This window comes from Harpegnathos saltator, unplaced genomic scaffold (genome assembly GCF_003227715.2).
Source record: "Harpegnathos saltator strain DR-91 unplaced genomic scaffold, Hsal_v8.6 scaffold38, whole genome shotgun sequence".
Lineage (NCBI taxonomy): Eukaryota > Metazoa > Arthropoda > Insecta > Hymenoptera > Formicidae > Harpegnathos > Harpegnathos saltator.
The window spans coordinates 2,758,354-2,764,468 of NW_020230183.1; positions in this window are offsets into that span (position 1 = coordinate 2,758,354).

The window sequence follows — 6,115 nt, forward strand, 5'->3', positions numbered from 1 at the left end:
GTTATTAATTATAAGTTAAGTTAATTGCAAGTTAAGGGTTCAAATATACAGGCTCAGATGGCCCGTTTTGTAGCTGATGCACGCAAACTCAAATCTATTTGATTCTCTACTCGAATCTTCGCGATTCGACATTTTCGAATTATTCGGATTCGAATCATAGGGATTCGGATTCGAGTCGAATCGAATTACATTAGATTCGATTCGATTCGATTCGAGTTCGAATAGTTCGCACATCTCTATTAATTACAAACGTGTCGTACGTTGATCGTCGACGTGATATCAGCGTTAATCGTCGACGTTAACGAATCGAACGGCGGCGACACCTCTGACTAGGATTGCCAGATGCGAGATGACTATTTCCGGGACATTTTTTAGGCGACGATTGAAAAATAGGTTGTTAGAGAATTTTAGTTAAATTCGAGAGATAGAGGGGTAAGACAGCTAAGAGAAGCCGCACTCGCAACAAACAAATGCGTGAATTAGGTACCAGCAGAGAGAAGTTCGGACATAAACCGTGCGACTGTATTTTTTATCACGATAATGGTTTAGTTGACATCAATGTTCTCAGGTGGCACGTCGAAAAATTCGACCCTATAAATTGCGGTGGCCGATTTCTCAAGTTTCTCTCTGCTACCAATTGGAAACATGAATGTTATGATAATGATTTTGTTGAAATTTTGATTTTCCGGGACGGAAGACTTAACTTCCTCGACAAGCTCAAGAATTCCGGGACATTCCCGGAAATCCCGGCCATCCGGCAACCCTACCTCTCTGACACCGCGGACACGCGTTAATCAATGAAAAAGAAAGCGAATCACTCCTCGGCAGCACCAAGTTCGGCCGAGCCGAGACGCGAGATTCACTGGCTGATGGCTGAAAATGCAGCCGTGTGCTTAAGCGGTGACCTCTAAGAACGCTTGGTGGCGGGTTCGCGCGGAAGGCGTCGCCTCTTGCTCGAGCGCAGAATTACGATCGCGAAATATTTGAGGAAAGGCAGTAAGCGACGGTGCACAGGCACCGCGCGCCGGACATTATTATAATTCCGCTACCGCGCGACGTGCTGTATCTGAGCACGAGGACCGCGCGAGTACTGCTGCAGAGGAGATTACGGCGATGGCCGGACGCTGGCCACTTGACCGGTATTATAGATGTAATATCGTAAACAACGTCCCTCTCAGCTAGCCAGCTTGCGAGAGAGGAGGCGAGAGACCGCTTTTATGTCCGCACAAGTCATGACACCTCGTTGACTCGTGCGCGGCACGACGCGCGCGCGCAGGACGCCGCCGGCCGCAGGTCGCCGCCGTCGCGCGCGCGACACCCTTTGCCCGGACACCCTTTACAAGCGTTACCGATGTTTACTGTTGAATATTCATTCTTTGGTCACGCGCTCTCTCTCTCTCTCTCGCGCGCGCGCGCGCGCGCGACATGCCCGGTGTCGCAGAGAGGACGTGGAGGATCCACACACATTACTCAGCTCCGTGCCGTGCGCTCAGAGCGCGCGCAGCAGCAGCAGCAGCCCTCATTTTGTCGCGAATAATAGCGAGTACGTCCGCCGAATAATCCACACGCCAGCTGCACGCGCGTCTTGTGCCTTGCGTTAAGGCTGGCGAGCTTGCACTTTGCTGCGAATCTTGGTAAACGTGCAGGGATGTGCAGGGTGTAACAGCAACATACAGGTCAGTATGACGGGTTGCTTGCCTCTATTCGCATGATAATGCAGAGGTTTCCGAAAAAAGTCACTTGTTGACTTTGTTGATAATGATATTTGCAGCGTCCCCAGTTATGACAAATGCAACTAACTCTGCACCGTGTTCGTTATGACAGTTCATCGACCGTTTACCGACAGGAGTCGAGCCTCATTGAATTAGAAAAAATGTTTAGAAAATGAAACTGAGAAATAAATATTACGGAATAAAGCAGAATAAGTAAGAGTGATATTTAAAGAGATAAATAATACAACACATTTCCTGGTTTCGCATAATTTCTTAATTGTTTTCTCACGTTGGGAAGTTCGATAGAAATTGGAGATTAGGAAGAACGATACAGAAATATTTAAAAGTCTTATATATTGTATTTCGTCCATGTTTTTACAAAAAATCGCTTCTGCAAAGATATGAATAGACTACGAACGCAATATACATTTTGGTTGCAATTTAATCGACCGCAACTATCAAGCTGCAAAGAATTTCGAGAAACAGGCTAAAAGATAACAGGATAAAAGATACAAGACTATAATGGACCGAAAATATGTCGCTTGATAGTTGCGGTCGATTAAATTGCAACCAATATTTATACTGCGTTTCTAATCCATTCGTACTTTTGCAGAAGCGATCTTTCGTAGAAACACAGATGAAATACAGTAATGTAAGACCTTTAAATATTTTTGTATCGTCCTTTCTAATCTTCAATTTCTATCGAACTTTTCAACGTGAGAAAACAATTAAGAAATTGTGCAAAACCAGGAAATATGTCGTATTATTTATCTCTTTAAATATCACTCTTACTTATTCTGCTTTATTCCGTAATATTTATTTCTCTCAGTTTCACTTTCTAAACATTTTTTCTAATTCAATGAGGCTCGACTCCTGTCGGTAAACTGTCATAACGAACACGGTGCAAAGTTAGTTGTATTTGTCATAACTAGGAACACTGCAAATATCATGATCAATAAAGTCAACGAGCAACTTTTTCGGCAACCTCTACATTATTATCCGAATAGGGGCAAGCAACCCGTCATACTGACCTGTATGTTGCTGTTACACCCTGTACAGGGTGTCCGACAATTGACGCGTGTAAGAAGTAGAACACACGAGCCCGAACGGAAAAGTCCTGTACGAATTTCGCGATGGTTCTTAGGAGTCTTTCGGTTAAAAAATCCGAGGGTAGGAAACGGTGAGAGATGAGCTCTTGAGGCACATTGCTGTTGCCGGAGTCTCAGGCGTCTCGAACGTCGTCAACGTTACTTTCCAAGTGAAACATCCAACTGGGGCTTGCAACGGAGCTGTGCGGTAAGCAATATTTTCCCCGCCAGGAAAATTGATAACGAGATCGTGCTTTAAATACTACAGTCTTTCTCCCGAAGAAATTCCCAACCCCAGCCGAGAAATTGAGATCGCGCTGCGCGCTTGATGCTTTCCCGAGTATCCCGCAAACTAAAGTTTCCGCTTCCGATTATATGTTGCGTTATCTCCAACAATCTAAGAGACGAAAGCCGTGTAAAACCGATTCGCCGACGTTGAATCGATTTACGTAGTTCGTCAGCCGCGGAAGGAGACACTCGAAGAAAGGAGACTGCTTTCAATCGCTTCGGCTCGCGTCCGCCAAATTCCGCGCATCTCTCCGTTTTGCCCTTCTTCTCTCCTTAATCCGTTGATTTCCACAAGCACACACAAGCGCGAGAGCGAGCGAGCGCACCCACACACGAGGGCGCACACACGCGGAGGCAGAAATTCATTAGGGGTATCTGATATTTCTGGTGGGTGCTTCGCGCTGGAATAAATCATACGTGCGGGCGGTCGGAAGCGTTTTGCCGGTACGCCGAGCTTCTTTCTCAGTGCACGCGCGATCTATCCGTTTTATCTCGATCGTGGCGGTGTAGGGCGGCGTAGAGGATAGGGTGGCAGGGTACGCATACAAGGGCGAGTGCGAGGATAGAAAAAAAGGAAAGGGGAAATGGGGGTGGGACGGGGAACCGAGCTCGGGGGTTGGTAGGCGGAGGGAGGGAGAGAGACGCGCGCGCGCGTCCTTCAGCTGCATGAGAACAAGAAAGAGGGTTAAACGTTCGAACGTGATCCGAGCTTAAACCGCTCGTGGACATCGAGCAAATCTTGTTACCGAACTCGACTACCCGCTCGACGGCCCTCCTCTTCCTCCTGCTCGCACGTGAACATTTCAAGGGGGCGGTTTATGTATACCCTCCTCCCGCCGGCCGTCCCGCGACCCCGGCAAGACTTGAGCGAGCGAGCAAGCGAGCGAGCGAGCGAGCGAGCGAGCCGTTTAAGGAGCTTCTCATTTCATCGTCCGATCGACTCAATCTTACCGGCATTCGTGATCAACGAAGCGTGCCTACGTCTTGCCGTGGCGAGACCTCTACCTACGTAGAGACGCGAAATTAATTTCGATAGATATTGCGCGATTGAAAACTCCTTCGCTCTGCCACGTTTGATCGTGGCCGGGCTGCCGCAAAGGCGATGGCTAAACCACCCTCGGAGTTGCGACGAGTAAGAAGCGATTTTGGTTACTGCGATCCGCGTACAGACAAACCACTCAGCGTCCAATTCCTCCCGGGAGCGGGCGGGGGGGGGATGAAGAAATAAAGAAATAAAAATAAAGAAATGAAGAAATAAAGGGGAAGAGAGAGAAAGAGAGACCCCTCTTTCTCTCTCTCTCTCTCTCTCTCTCTCTCTCTCTCTCTCTCTCTCTCTCTCTCTCTCTCCCTCTCTCTCTCTCCCTCTCTCTATCTCTTTCTCTCTCTCTCTCTTTCTCTTTATTTCTTCCTTGATTCAACGAAGAGTATATATATTGGATAAAAATCCAAAGTAGCGTCCTTTTCCTTCCTATACTTTCCCGCGTGAAACTTTGTTTTACATTCCTGTTTGCATATTCCAATGATAAATTCGACGCGACGTGATCGTCGGCAAGTGGATTAGACATAAACAATTCAAAGTTGGAATTTATGAATTCCTCAATGCAATGGTAATGATGGGAAAGGAACGGCGAATGGCAAAAATGCAGAGCGTGATGCGAATCACTTTCAGCTACAAGAGGGATACGTTTCCTTTTTCCGTTTCTCGTGGTCGGGATAAAGGGGGGAAAAGGTATATTCGCATGTTAACAAGGAAAAGGTAAAAGTCTGCGCGAAACGCACGTCAAGCCATGTTTCGCGCGTTGGATCGGGGTCGGTCAGTTTAAAGGCAGAGAGGAAAGAAAGGCAAAGAGGTGGCAAGCATAAAGGGCCGTCTCGCAACAAGGCTAATTCGCAGCGCAACCCCTCTGAATCGACATCACGTATGGCATTCGCCTGCAGGCACGATTCCGCTGGAAATTCACGTGCTTCACCGTACGATTTCGTATACGCGTCAGAGTCGTGAGAAGGAAGAAAGGAAAATGTAAAGGAGCGCGCGTAAGGCAATCGAGATAATTATAAGAACAAGGAAAGAAGAAAAAAGAAGAAAATTCGCAATGATGGATGCTTCGCAAGTACTTTTCAAGTATGCTTTTTATCCTCGCGAGGTTCCTCCAGAAATTTCACCGCCTTTTCTAGATTCCTTGGTACCGGTTGTAGTCGCAAAAGAAAGCAATAATAATATTTAAAGAGCGCGTTGAAAAAAATGCATTTAATGTCACTACTTAACGTATTATCGTCAATCGCCAGTCGTGTGCGGTAGGGATGCCGATTTTTTTCAAACAGATCGACTTAAAGATCAATTCGAATCACGAAGAAAAAGTCGATCTTTAAAAAAATCGGTTTGCAAAGAATCGATTTCAGAAAATTGATTTGAATCGCTATGCATTTGTATCGGTAAAGTGAGCCACTCATTAAAATATATACTGTCTGTCAAATTTCTACACTCTAAAGTAGACCTCGTGTAATTCATATAAAGTTTAATATGAATTAAAGAAATTGAACAGATGGGTACTCTTTTGCTTGTGTGTTGGGTGTGGCTACAACAAGATGGAAAAAGATCTTTAAATCTTTATGCCAAGGATTTAATTAGTTTGATTAAGTTTGATTAATTAGTTTGATTAGTTTGATTAAAAGCCTTGATTGATAACATCAATCAAGGCTTTTTAAACAAGGGCTTGTTAAATAAGAAATCACGTTTACTATATTATATGCATATACATACGTATATAATATACGTATGTTATATGGAGTAACTGTGATTGGTTCGCGCGTTCCGTTGCGCTGAGAATTCTCGCCTATGGGACATCGGTCTAAGGGCAACGTAATATGCATTGTGCAACCATCGAGTGAGTTCAGATGCTATAACTAAAAGAAGTAAAAAGAAACTATATTACTAGTAGAAACTGTCAAAATCGGCGGTTGGCGACTTTCCGAATTTACAGATCGATCCTTGAGTCGACTCAGTTCCAGAAAATCGATTTGAAATCG